The sequence below is a fragment of the Hypanus sabinus genome, chromosome 26 (genome assembly GCF_030144855.1).
Source record: "Hypanus sabinus isolate sHypSab1 chromosome 26, sHypSab1.hap1, whole genome shotgun sequence".
Classification (NCBI taxonomy): domain Eukaryota; kingdom Metazoa; phylum Chordata; class Chondrichthyes; order Myliobatiformes; family Dasyatidae; genus Hypanus; species Hypanus sabinus.
This window is the reverse complement of record NC_082731.1, coordinates 4928616-4941832: the sequence shown is the minus strand read 5'-3', so window position 1 is coordinate 4941832 and position 13217 is coordinate 4928616.

The following is a 13217-nucleotide window of genomic DNA, read 5'->3' as shown; positions in this document are numbered from 1 at the left end:
TCAAGGTATTTCATAACCTCGTCCTAGATGATCGACTCCAATAACTTTCCAACTACCGATGTCAGACTAACAGGTCTGTAATTTTCTTTTTGCTGCCTCCCTCCTTTCTTAAACAGCCAAACTACATTTGCAACCTTCCTGTCCTCCGGAACCGTGTCAGAGTCTACTGATTCCTGGAAGATCATTTCCAATGCCTCCACAATCTCCAAAGACACCTCCTTCAGAACCCATGGGTTCACCTCATCTGGTCCGGGAGACTTTTCTATCCTTAGTCCATTTAACTTCCCAAGCACTTTTATCAGGTATGTTGCTAATGTCTTCCACTGTGAAGACTGATGCAAAATACTCATTTAGTTCCTCTGCCATCTCTTTGTTACCCATCATAATTTCTCCACCATCATTTTCAATCGGTCCTAAATCTACCCGTGTCACTAAATAAATAAGCAATAAATATTGAGAACATGAGATGAAGAGTCCTTGAAAGTGAGTGTGTGTGAGCAGTTCAGTGGGGGGGCTAGGAAGTTATCCACTCTGGTTCAAGGGGTAATAACTCTGGTGGTGTGGGCCCTGAGGCTCCTGAGACAGCAACAAGAAGAGAGCATGGCCTGGGTGGTGGGGCATCTTGAGGACGGATGCTGTTTTCCTGCAACAGCGCTCTGTGTTAACTGCGGCAGAGCTTTACTTGTGATGGACTTGGCCCCATCCATTACTTTCTGCAGGATTTTCCATTCCAGGCTGTGATGCAACCAGTCAGTGCACTCTCCACCACACATCTCAAAGTTTTACGAGATACGCTGAATCTTTGCAAACTTATATGGAAGTACAGGTACCTGCCGCACTTCCTTCATAATGACTGGACCCCGGACAGATCTTCTGAAACAATAAAGTTGCTGACGCCCTCCACCTCTGACCCCCAGATTAAGAATGGCTCAATGCCCTCTGACTTTCTTTTCCTGAAGTCAATAATCACCTCCTTGGTCTTGCTGAGGGGTTGTTTTGGGGGCACCACGAAGCCAGGTTTTGTCTCACTCCCATATACTGCCTGCTGCCACCTTTGATTCAGCCAGTGACGGTGGTGTCAGTTCAGAACACCTATTGGTGCTATAAAGCGGGTAGAGCAGGGGGCTAATCACAGAGCCCTGTGTTGCGCCTGTGCTGACAGAGATGTTGCTACCAATCCAACTGCAGTCTGCAAGATCCAGTTGTACAAGAAGGTATGGGGGCCTATGTCTTGAAGCTCATTAGAGAAAAATACAGCACAGAAACAGGCCCTTCAGCCCATTGAGTCCATGCTGAAACATCTAAACTGCCCAATCCCATTGACTAGACTGGGATCATAGCCCTCCATACCCCTATCATCCAATGCGCCTATCCAAATTTCTCTGAAAAGCTTGCATGTCCAACTTGTGTAGGCAGCTCGTTCCACACTCTCAGGACCCTCTGAGTGAAGAAGTTTCTCCTCATGTTCCTCTTAAACTTTTCACCTTTCACCCTCAACCCATGACTTCCAAATCATGACCCACCCGACCTCAGTGGAAAAAGCCTGCTTGAATTTACCCTATCTATACCTCTCATAAGTTTGCATATCCCTGTCAAATCTCCTCTTAATCCATCTACCCCCAAGGAACAAAGCCCTAACCTATTCAATCTTTTCTTATATTAACATCCTTGTAAATTTCCTCTGTATGCCTTCAAACTTACTTACATCTTTCCTGTAGTTAGGTGAACAAAACTACACACAATATTCCAAAGTCAGCTTCACCAATGTGTTATACAACTTCAACATAACATCCCACCTTCTGTACTCAATACTCAGACTTATGAAGGCCAATGTACCAAAAGATTTCTTTATGACCCTATCTACCTTTGATACCACTTTCAATTATGAACCTGTATGCCCAGATCCCTTTGTTCTACCACACTCCTCAGTGCCCTACCCTGGTTGGTAACTTGTCTGTATTGAATTCCATGAGCCATTTTTCAGACTGTTTTTCCAGCTGGTCCTGATCCCACTGCAAGTCCTAACAGCCTTCCTCACTGTCCGCTACACTCCCAATCTTGGTGCCACCTGCACAGTTACCAATCCACTATCATCCACATAGATGACAAATAACAACGGACCCTGTCAGAGAGGCAACAATCCACTAACACTTTCTCCCTGTGGTGAACTACATATACCTGTCTGGACACGCCCCCTGCTGACTGTCCCTGTGGCCCCTCCCACAGACCATGGCTCCTCCCACACTGTCTCCCTGTGGTGAACTACATATTCCTGTCTGGACACGCCCCCTGCTGACTGCTCCTGTGGCTCCTCCCACTGACCGTGGCTCCTCCCACACTGTCTCCCTGTGGTGAACCACATATACCTGTCTGGACAGGCCCCCTGCTGACTCCTCCTGTGGCCCCTCCCACTGACCGTGGCTCCTCCCACACTGTCTCCCTGTGGTGAACTACATATACCTGTCTGGATACGCCCCCTGCTGACTGCTCCTGTGGCTCCTCCCACAGACCCCTATATAAAGGCGATTGGAGGCACTGCTCCTCCCTCAGTCTCCAGGATGTTATGTGGTGGGCTCTTGCTGCTGATGCTGCTGACGGTGCTTTCTTCCAGCTAATAAAAGCCTATCTCGACTCACGTCTCCGAGAGTTATTGATGGTGCATCACTCCCACAAAGCCAGTGTCTAATCCAGTTTGCTACCTCATCTTGAATGCTGAGTGGTTGAACCTTCTTGACCTCCTCCTACGCAGGACCTCTTCACATGACTTGCTGAAGTCCATGTTGACAACATCCACTGCCTTGCTTTCGTCCACTTTCCTGGTAACTTCCTTTAAAGACTCTGTAAGATTGGCTAAACGTGATCTGCCATGCACAAAGCCATGCTGAGTATCCTTAATCAGTCACTGTCTAACCAAGTAGTTATATATCAAGTCTCTTACAATACCTTCCAATAACTTTCCTACTATTGATGGCAGGCTCACAGGCCTATAATTTCTTGGTTTCTGTTTAGCAACATCGGCTATCTTCCAATCCTCTGGTATCATCCTGTTGCTAAGGATGATTTAGATATCTCCTCTAGGGCTCAGTTAATTTCTGCACTTGCCTCCCACAGGGTCTGAGGGAACACCTTGTCAGGCCCTGGGGAATTATCCACCCTGATTTGCCTCAGGACAGCAAACACCTCCTCCTCTGTAATCTGTACCGGGTTCATGAAGTTGACGTCACTTTGCCTGACTTCTAAAGACACAGTGTCTGTCTTCAGAGTAAATAGCCGATGCAAAAGAAAGCATATGAGATCTCCCACATTTCTTTTGTCTCCACACATGGATTACTATTCTGATCTTCCAGAGAACCAATTTTGTCCTTTGCAGTCCTTTTGATCTTAAAATTCCTGTGGAATTCCTTAGGATTCTCCTTCACCTTGTCTGCTAGGGCAACCTCATGCCTCTTTCACCCCTGCTGATTTCTTTCTCAAGTGCTCTGTTATATTTCTTATACCCCATAGCACCTCATTGTTCCTCCCTGCCTGTACCTCCACAGTTTTTTCTTCACCAGGGTTTCAATATCTGTTGAAAGCCTATTTTCCTTACACCTACATTTTATCACATACAAGCTTTTCACTCTCAAAATTTCACTTTTGTTGGCTCCCACTTAACAAGTTATTTTACCGAAACAAACTGTCCCAATCTACACTTGTCAGATCCTTTCTGATACCATCAGAATTGGCCTTTCTCCAACTTAGAACCTCAGCCCACAGACCAGACCTCACTTTCTGCATATTTACATTGAAACTAATAGCTTGTGGTCGCTGGATGTAAGGTGTTCCCCTACACAAACTTCTGTCACCTGCCCTGTCTCATTCCTTAATAACAAATCCCTCTCTCATTGGGACTTCTACGTACTGATAGAGGAAACTTCCCAGAGCACATATGACAAACTCTATCACATCTAGTCCTTTCAGAGTAAGGGACCCAGTAAACACCTGGAAAATTACTGAGATCTTAACATCGCCTACTCCACAACCTCTCCACTAACTGTTCTGGCACTCTTGTTCCCATTCCCGTGCAAAGCTAGTTTAAACCCCACCTAGAAAACCTTCCCACTAAGGTATTACTCCCCTTCCAGTGCTGGAAGCCAACTTTTCTGTACAGGTCTCATTGTCCCTGGAAAAGAGCCCAATGATCCAAAAATCTTATGCCCTCCCTCCCACACCAACTTCCTAGCCACACATTAAACTGTATACTCTTCCTGTTTCTGGCCTCACTAGCATGTGCCATGGGCAGCAACCCTGAGATCACAACCCTGGTGGTCCTCGCTGACCTCTCTATGCAGAACCTCATCACTCATCTTACCCATGTCATTGGTACCTACATGGACCACAACCTCTGGCTGTTCACCCTCACGCTTAAGAATACTGAGGACTCAATCTGAGACGTCCCAGACCCTGGCACCAAGGAGGTAACATATCATCTGGGAACCTTGTTGTAGTCCACAGGATCTCTTTTCTGTTACCCTAACTAATGAAACCCCTATCAATATGGTGCACCTCTTCTCCCCCCTTTTCTTCTAGATCACAAAGTCAGACTCAATGCCAAAGAACTGACCACTGTCTTTCCTCTGCTAGGTAATTGCTGCAACCGTATCCAAAGTGGTATGCCTGTTGTTGAAGATGGCCACAGGGGCACTCTGCACTGGCTCCTTGACCCCTTTCCCCTTCCTGACTGTCAACCAGTTTCCTGTGTCCTGCACCTTGGGTGTAGCTACCTCCCCACATGTCCTATCTATCACCCCTTTAGTCTCCTGAATGATTTGGAATTCATCCAGTTCCGGCTCCAACTCCTTAACACTATTTGTGCTGGATGAACTTCTCGCAGTTGTAGTGGTCAGGGACACAGGAGGTGTCCCACATCCTGCATGAGGGGCATCCCACTATCCTGCCTGGCATTACAACACAGCATGTGATGAACGTGCGATGTAAAATCTAAATAAAAATCTTCGAAGTGTTATTTGGAATGACAACTAATAGTCAAGAAAGTAAACCACTCCTGCTAGGTCAAAATCTGGAGAATGCCAGCGGCTAATGGACTGGTGCAGAGCCAACAACCTGTCTCTGAATGTGAACAAAACAAAAGAGATGGTTGTTGACTTCAGGAGGGAATGGAGCGACAACTCTCCACTGAATATCGATGGCTCCTCGGTAGAGATCATTAAGAGAACCAAACTTCTTGGGGTTCACCTGGCGGAGAAACTCACCTGGTCCCTCAACACCAGCTCCATAGCAAAGAAAGCCCAGCAGCGTCTCTACTTTTTGCAAAGGCTGAGGAAAGTCCATCTCCCACCCCCCATCCTCATCACATTCTACAGGGGTTGTATTGAGAGCATCCTGAGCAGCTGCATCACTGCCTGGTTTGGAAATTGCACCATCTCGGATCGCAAGACCCTGCAGCAGATAGTGAGGTCAGCTGAGAAGATCATCGGGGTCTGTCTTCCAGCCATTACAGATGTCTACAGTACACGTTGCATCCGCAAAGCAAACAGCATTATGAAGGACCCCATGCACCCCTCATACAATCTCTTCTCCCTCCTGCCGTCTGGGAAAAGGCTCCAAAGCATTCCGGCTCTCACGACCAGACTATGTAACAGTTTCTTCCCCCAAGCTATCAGACTCCTCAATGCCCGAAGCCTGGACTGACACCTTGCCCTATTGTCCTGTTTATTATTTATTGTAATGCCGCCACTGTTTTTTGCACTTTATGCAGTCCTGGGTAGGTCTGTAGTCTAGTGTAGTTTTTTTTCTGTGTTGCTTTTACGTAGTTCAGTGTAGTTTTTGTTCTGTTTCAAGTAGCACCATGGTCCTGGAAAGCATTGTCTCATTTTTACTGTGTACCGTACCAGCGGTTATGGTCGAAATGACAATAAAAAGTGACCTGACTTGACTTGATGGAAGTTCAGCGTATAACAAAATAATTGACATCAAGTTGAGTTTATTTCTCTGTGTCCAACTACACGTGTGAGAAACTCACTTGCAGCAGTTTCACAGGCATTTAGCACCAGATACACAATGGTCACAAGAACAGCATAAATTATACAAGAAAGAACACAATTAGAACTAAATCAAGACCATAACCATAACACCATAAGACACAGGATCAGAATTAGGCCATTTGGCCCCTTGAGTCTGCTCCACCATTTAATCATGGCTGATACTTTTTGCTCCTCCTCAGCCCCACACCCCGGCCTCCTCCCCATAACTCTGATGTCATGTCCAATCGAAAATCTATTAATCTCTGCGTTAAATACCCCCATGACCAGGCCTCTATAGCTGCCTGTGGTAATAAATTCCACAAATTCACCACCATCTGCCTAAAGCAAGATGTCCTTACAAGAGCAAGGATGTCCTTTTGCATTTGTACAGGGCCCTGGTGAGACCACACCTGGAAAATTGTGTACAGTTTTGGTCTCCAGGTTTAAGGAAAGACACTCTGGCAATTGAGGAAGTGCAGCTTAGATTCACTAGGTTGATTCCTGGGATGGCAGGGCTGTCTTACGCAGAGAGATTGGAGAGATTGGGCTTGTACACACTGGAATTGAGGAGATTGAGAGGGGATCTGATTGAAACGTTTAAGATAATTAAAGGATTTGATAGGATTGAGGCAGGAAATATGTTCCAGATGTTGGGAGAGTCCAGTACCAGAGGGCATGGATTGAGAATAAGAGGTCAGTTATTTAAAACAGAGTTGAGGAAGAGCTTCTTCTCCCAGAGAGTTGTGGAGGTGTGGAATGCACTGCCTCGGAAGACGGTGGAGGCCAATTCTCTGGATGCTTTCAAGAAGGAGCTGGATAGATATCTGATGGATAGGGGAATCAAGGGATATGGGGACAAGGCAGGGACTGGGTATTGATAGTGAATGATCAGCCATGATCTCAGAATGGCGGTGCAGACTCGAGGGGCCGAATGGTCTACTTCTGCACCTATTGTCTATTGCAGGGGTGGGCAAACTTTTTGACGTGGGCCACAAAGGGTTCTAAAATTTGACAGGAGCAGATGGATGCAGTGTTTTGGTAATACACTTCATAAGAGAAAATAAAATATCATGGGATATGTAGAAAACACGTGCTTTAATTTCAATTGAAAATGAACAAATGCATTACAACAAAATATCTGTCTTTGAAGTCCCATGGTATTTAGCTATTTATTGAAATAACTTTTAAAACACTGAAAATTAAATGAATAAAATACAGCTTATTTTAATAGCAAGTTATTATTTTAAAGCACTGAAAATTCTGTTATCCTTCAAGATATTATCATCATCACTCTCCTCCTGACTGTCTGTATTTCAAAAACGGTAGGAGATGCAGGTCTACTTGTCCTGCTCGATCTTATTCAATTGTCCCCTGTGCCAAAACTCAACAACGACCAGCACAAGGAGAGAACAGTGACAGCGCGCCAGTATGCGGAGCGCGTTATTTGATCTGAAGCGCATTTTTTATTTTGAGAACGTACGTGCACCTGCGCACTACTCATGTCCATCACTTAACAGAAATGACATGTAACATGTAAGGCTTATTGAAAAAAATATTTTCAAATGCATTTTTTACATAACACAACGAAGAAACTGATTTTTAATTTCAGTGGGAACAGTGTTGTTGGTCTCCCTTTTTAGCCAGCGCATCAAAGTCTGGATTTAGTTTTGTTGTGGCGATTCTCAGGATGGATCTGAGGTGTTGGTCAGTTAACTTGGATCTGTGGCTGGCTTTGTTGATGTTCATGACGCTGAACGCCTGTTCACACAAATAGGTCGAGCCGAACAAAGAGTAAAGCGCAAATGTGGAGTAATACGCTGCACCTCAACAAAGGTCAATGTGTAGCGGTGTGCTACATGCAGCGCTAAAATTACGACATGGAGTCGGTAACTGCAGTCGAAGAAAAAAACTTTATTCGAAATCCCCAGCCTCACTTTTAAGCCTCCCTCAACCTGCCCCCCCCCCCCCCCCCCAGGGCGCAGAGGCTCCAAAGCTCTGTGCTCGCAAATCCCCGCAGGCTATCTCCCTTAGCCGGAACGCTGGCTAATTGTGAGCCAGTTCGGATGTGCCAGGAAATGGGTCGCCACAAATGTATATAGAGTGCATCATTTATTTGGAAAACGCCAGAATTGCAGGGAAAAAACGTTAACAATGTTTATTAATATAATTTCATCAAGTTCTGCGGGCCGGATTAAAAAGCTTAACGGGCCGCATATGGCCCGCGGGCCGTAGTTTGCCCATGCCTGGTCTATTGCCTAAAGAAATCTTCCTGCATCTCTGTTTTAAATGGACACCTCTCTATCCTGAGGCTGTGCCCTCTTGTCCTAGACTCCCCCACCATGGGAAGCATCCTTTCCACATCTACTTTATCCAAGCCTTTCAACATTCGACTGGTTTCAATGAGGTCCCCCCTCATCCTTCTAAATTCCAGCAAGAACAGGCCCAGAGCCATCAAACATTTCTCATATGATAACCCTTTCATTCCCAGAATCATCCTTGTGAACCAAAACCAAAGTCTTTCATCATACAAGGTGAACAAAGTGGTCATAGAGTTACTATACTGAGGTGTGAAGAGGCTTGCACCGTTTGGTACAAGAACAGAGTGGCTGAAGGGAAGAAGCTGTTCTTGAACCTGGTGCTGCAGGACTTCAGATTTCTGAGGCCCCTGCCCAAGGGTTCTGACGGCATGTCCCAGAAAACAGTTGTTGTCTTCTGAGGCAGCACTTCCCTGAGATACTAACAACACAGCACCACAGTAGCATAATGATTAGTGTGACACTAACAGCTCAGGGCATCAAAGTTCAGAGTTCAACCTCGGCGCCCCCTGTAAGGAGTTTGTACCTTCTCCCCTTTATCGTGTGGGTTTTCTCCAGGTGCCGCAGTTTCCTCCCACACTCCAAAGATGTACTGGCTAGTAGGTTAACTGGTCATTGTAAATTGTCTCATGATTAGGTTAGGGTTTATTCAGGGGTTGTAAGAGGTTGCTGGCCGGTGAGGCTCGAAGATTGGCAAGAGCCTATTCCACACTGTATCCCTATAGAAATAAATAAACAATGGTGGGAAGAGATGTGTCATTGGGCAGGATTCACCACAGTTATATCAGACAGTAGGACAGGATACTGGTTACAGTTAGAGAGAGAGACAGCATGGAAATAAGCCCTTCAGCCAATCAACCTGCACTGACTATCAACCACCCATTAACAGAGCTTTGGCAAAGTTCATGAAACTTCTTGTGTTTCATGCAATGTGAAGAGTAGAACTGCACATAAAGAGAACGAGAAGAAAGGGATGGACAGAGTAGCTAATACTGAATGGGGGGTGGGGATGATGGAAGAGTAGGACCATGGATATTGGCACAAAGCAGCTGGGTAAAGGGCCTATTGCCACATTGTAAGTTCAATATCAATTATTACACGCTGTCCAAGAAAAATGAATGGGGATTGGACCGTTGGTGTTGGCAGGGCTTTCTTCTTTGAAAATCAACCGTTGCATCTTGCAACAGACCCATTGTGGTTTGCTGTTTGGGAAGTTAGAATGCTTTACCATGCTGGAGAAGAGCTGACCGTTAATTATGACATTCAGGTTTGCTCTTGACCCAGTTCTGGAGAGGAAGTGGACAGTGAGGTGGAAGACCAGTGGTAATGAATGTTTAAGAGGTTGAGCAAGAAGAGGGCGAGAACTGGGGGGGCATGCTCGGGAAATGTGAGCTTGTCCACTTTGGTCAGAAAGATTGTAATAAACAGAATACAGGTGCTTCAAAAAAGACCACCAATTATTGTTTCAAAGGAGGATCTAGAGATATTGGGTCAAGAAATGGTGGAAAATGACTGGATTGCTATATATAACCATATAACAATTACAGTGCGGAAACAGGCCATCTCGGCCCTTCTAGTCCGTGCCGAACGTTTACTCTCACCTAGTCCCACCTGCCTGCACTCAGCCCATAACCCTCCACTCCTTTCCTGTCCATATACCTATCCAATTTTACTTTAAATGACAATACCGAACCTGTCTCTACCACTTCTACTGGAAGCTCATTCCACACAGCTACCACCCTCTGAGTAAAGAATTTCCCCCTCGTGCTACTCCTAAACTTCTGCCCCTTAACTCTCAACTTATGTCCTCTTGTTTGAATCTCCACTACTCTCAATGGAAAAAGCCTATCCACGTCAACTCTTTCTATCCCCCTCATAATTTTAAATACCTCTATCAAGTCCCCCCTCAACCTTCTACACTCCAAAGAAAACAGACCTAACTTGTTCAACCTTTCTCTGTAACTTAGGTGCTGAAACAAAGGTAACATTCTAGTAAATCTCCTCTGTAATTTGTTGACATCTTTCCTAGAACTGTACACAATACTCCAAATTTGGCCTCACCAATGCCTTGTACACTTTTAACATTATATTAAACAGTTGGGAGTGATAATGGCTAGGTTTATAGAGAGATATAATGGCAGAATATAGTATTAATGGTAAGACTGTTGGCAGTGTGGAGGATCAGAGGGATCTTGGGGTCCGAGTCCATAGGACACTCAAAGCAGCTGTGCAGGTTGATACTGTGGTTAAAAAGGCATCCGGTACATTGGCCTTCATCAATCGTGGGATTGAGTTTAGGAGCCGAGAGGTAATGTTGCAGCTATATAGGACCATGGTCAGACCCCACTTGGAGTACTGTGCTCAGTTCTGGTTGCCTCACTACAAGAAGGATGTGGAGACTACAGAAAGGGTGCAGAGGAGATTTACAAGGGTGTTGCCTGGATTGAGGAGCATGCCTTATGAGAATAGGTTGAGTGAACTTGGCCTTTTCTCCTTGGAGCGACGGAGGATGAGAGGTGACCTGATAGAGGTGTACAAGATGATGAGAGCCATTGATTGGGTGGATAGTCAGAGGCATTTTCCCGGGGCTGGAATGGCTAGCACGAGAGGACACAGTTTCAAGGTGCCTGGAAGAAGGTACAGAGGAGATGTCAGGGGTAAGTTTTTTTATGTAGAGAGTGGTGAGTGCGTGGGATGGGCTGCTGGCGATGGTGGTGGAGGCGGATACAATAAGAGACAGCTGGACAGACACATGGAGGGCTCTAGGTAATTTCTAAGGTAAGGACATGTTCGGCGCAGCTTTGTGGGCCAAATAGCCTGTAGTGTGCTGTAGGTTTTCTATGTTTCTATAAGGCATGAAAACAGGCCATTCAGCCCATCGATCTGCACTGACTGTCAATCACTCAATTGCATTGATCCTCACACCAACACCAGAAAGACCATGAAACTTACTGTGGACCTCAGGAAGAGCAAAAGTCAAGAGAACCCATCCCAGTCCTCATTGAGGGGTCAGTGGGGGAAAGGGTGAGCAGGGACTTCTGGTGACGTCATCGTCGAGTATGGCAGCTTATGTTTGTCTGATGATGAACTTCAATAAAAAAAATAAATTACAAAAAAGGAAAGGATGAGCAGCTTTAAGCTCCTGGATGCCATGATCGCGAAGCTGTTAGCATGACACTATTACAACCCGGGCGTCGGAGTTTGGAGTTCAATTCTGGCATCATCTGTAAACAGTCTACATGTCAACCCCTAGGAATACATAGGGCTTCTCCAGTTTCCTCTCACAGTCCAAAGACATACCAGATGGTGGGATAGTTGGTCATTGTAAATTGTCCCATAATTAGTCTAGGATTGATGGGGCGGGGTGGGGCGGGGCAGAAGGGACGAAGGGCCTGGTCCACACTGTGTCTCTAAATAAAATAAAATTTACCACTTTTGAAGATCTGAGCTGGTGCCAACATATTGATGCGATCAGGAAGAAGGCACCCCAGCAGCTCTACTCAATAGGAATTTGAGGAGATTCGGTCTGAAACATCCCTGCATAGATGCTGCCTGACTTGCTGAGACCCTCCAGCACTTTATGTGCGTATTACTCAAGGTTTTCACTATCTGCAGAATATCCTGTCTCTTATGTTTTTAATCAAAATCTGATAATCTGGAGGTTGCAGCTGTTGCTAGAGATTTGAAAGTGTCAGCATTCAGAGGTATCTGGGTCTTCTTATACACGTCACTGAAAGTTAGCAGACAGTTAGAACAAGCAATTAGGTTGCGTGCTGATCTTTATCACAAGAGGACTGAATACAGGTGTAGAGGCATCTTGCTGCAAATATACAGGGTGGTGGTGAGCTGGCAGCTGGGATACTGGGGAGAAGTCTGGTCTCCCTGCCTAAGGAAAGATTTACACTCAGCAGCCACTTTATTAGTGACCCCTGTACACCAGCTCGTTAATGCAAATATCTAATCAGCCAATCATATGGCAGAAACTCAGTGAATAAAAGCATGCAGACATGGTCAAGAGGTTCAGTTGTTATTCAGACCAGAACGGGCAAGAAATGTGACCTAAGTGACGTTAACTGTGGAATGATTGTTGGTGCCAGATGGCTTGTGAGTCTCAGAAATTGCTGATCTCCTGGGATTTTCAAGCACAAACAGTCTCTAGGGTTTACAGAGAAAGGTGCAAAAAACAAAAATCGGCCAGTGTGTGGTAGTTCTGTGGGTGGAAACATCAGAGGTGAACGGCCAGACTTGCCCAAGCTGGCAGGAAGGTGACAGTAACTCAAATAACACAACGGTGTGTACAGAAGAGCATCTCTGAATGATTATCTAGTTCAGCTCTGGAAGCAGCTTGTATGTTTTCTCTGTGACCATGTGAGTTTCCTCCTGGAGTTCTGATTTCCTCCCACCGTCCAGAAATGTACTGGTTAGTGGGTTAATTGGTCTCTGCAAATCGTCCTGTGATTAGGCTGGGGTTAAATAGGCGGGTTGCCTCATGTGCGGCTCATTGAGCCAGATGGGTCTGTTCCACTTTCTACCTCTAAATAAAAATAAATACAATTACTGTAAATTACAAGATGAATACAGTGCAAAGAGAGGAATAATGAGGTGGTGTTCATGGATTCAGAAATCTGATGGCTGAGGGGAAGAAGCTGATCCTGGATCTGTAACTGAAACACTATATCTGTGTTCAGTTTTACTTCCCTGATGTAACTATGTACAGAATAATCTGTGTGGATGAGACACAGACAAAGCTTTTCACTGTGTCTCCACGCTCCTGATGACAATGAACCGTAACCTAATGAAGCATCTGTCCTGGGCCAGTCTGTCCTCAGCTCACCTAGTCGAAGATCCTTCCTCTCCCAGGGAACTCTGGGTTTTTATG